Raw genomic sequence first — 1,651 nt, forward strand, 5'->3', positions numbered from 1 at the left:
TGGTAGATGTTGCTAAAAGTATTTGTGACATGAATCCTCCTGTTAACTGTGTTAACACTAAGTGCACCCCAAGAGTCCTCCATCCCATCAAGTATCTCACCCCAGACAGTCATGGGGAGATGGGAGCAGGGATCCGGAGGGTTGAGGGAGTCTGGAATGGAACCGACCCCCTCTGCCAGCCTGGCCTGGTCCAGGGAGATTTGGGTCCCAGAAGCGTGGGTTCTAATGGGCCTCCTCCTGTGTCCTGGACCTCACCTGCATTTTTCGGTCACAGGTGCTCACTCTCTTTGCTTCGACTTCATTGTAAAATCATGGTCCAGACTGGGGCAGCCCTGGTGTGAAGTGCGGGTCTTCATGAATAAAAATCTTTTCCTTCAGTACAACAGTGACAGCAACATGGTCAAGCCTCTGGGTCTCCTGGAGAAGAAGGTAAATGCCACCAGCACGTGGGGAGAATTGACCCAAACGCTGGGAGAAGTGGGTCGAGACCTCACGGTGCTCCTTCTTGATATCAAACCCCAGATAAAGACCAGTGGTAAGTGTGGAATGGGGTGGGGAAACAGAGGCAGGCAGCAAGAGAGGGGAGGGAAGAGCACAGGTGGGGAGGGGCTTTAGGTGTATTTGTGTATTGATCATTGGCCCAACCATAGAGACACATGGGACCCAATGGGCAGGAAAGGGCAAGTCAGGGCAGAAAGAATACAGGCCCCTAAATATGCAGAGAAACACTTGACCTGTTGGAAGACGATGGACCTCTCAGAAGTGGAGGATGATGGCTTTGTGTCTGGATTGCAGGTCCTTCCACGCTGCAGGTCAAGATGTTTTGTCAACGTAAAGCAGAACGATGCCCTGGTACGTCCTGGCAATCTGCCACCAACGGAGAGAAATCTCTCCCCTTTGACATGATGAAAATGACCTGGACAGTAATTAATCATGAAGCCAGTAAGATCAAGGAGACATGGAAGAAAGAGGGCCGGAAAAGTATTTCAGGAAGCTCTCAGTGGGAGACTGCGATCACTGGCTTAGGGAATTCTTAGGGCACTGGGAGGCGATGCCAGAACCGACAGGTAACTGAGCCGGGCGGGAGAATGAGGCAGCTCCCTTTAAAGATCAAAAGTCTTCCCTGTGTGGGTGTCAGCGTGTGTGCAATAGAAAATTTGATTGACTTCTCCGTGGGCTTCCAGACTGGAGAGTCAGTGACGGCCATGAGGATTTCCCACCATCCTCCCTTTCCCATCCCATTTTCCACTACCCTCAGTTGTTCCAGGGTGAAGAATTTGGGCAGTGCCCACACCCACGCTGTTGGACATTTCACCATACCAGTGAGGGCGTATGTGTCCATGCCCAGCTTTCTGCCTGTTACTCTCCACAATGTGCCACGAATGTCCCTTCCACTTCCTCAGTGTAGAAACCCCTTCCCATTAACCAATGATCCAGTAACCAATGACCCACCACTAAATGGTCCCAAGTCTATCATCCAGGCCTTCTCTTCCTCTATTGTAATTACCCTTCCACCAGCTCTAATGCCACTTCTTAGGAAGTCTTCCCCACCTTCCCGACACAGAATTAAGCACCACCCATTGTGTCACCCTCCAAACAGTTCTAACCACAGTAATCATGTGAAATTGTGTGGTAATCAGATGGGCATTTG

The 1,651-nt window shown here is 50.6% G+C and overlaps 1 pseudogene; it reads left to right on the forward strand.

The window, feature by feature from the left end:
• The first annotated feature begins 274 nt into the window (after nucleotides 1-274).
• Nucleotides 275-1,075, forward strand: LOC113224419 (annotated as a pseudogene).
• The last annotated feature ends 576 nt before the right edge of the window (nucleotides 1,076-1,651 follow it).

This window comes from Piliocolobus tephrosceles, unplaced genomic scaffold (assembly GCF_002776525.5).
Source record: "Piliocolobus tephrosceles isolate RC106 unplaced genomic scaffold, ASM277652v3 unscaffolded_44692, whole genome shotgun sequence".
Lineage (NCBI taxonomy): Eukaryota > Metazoa > Chordata > Mammalia > Primates > Cercopithecidae > Piliocolobus > Piliocolobus tephrosceles.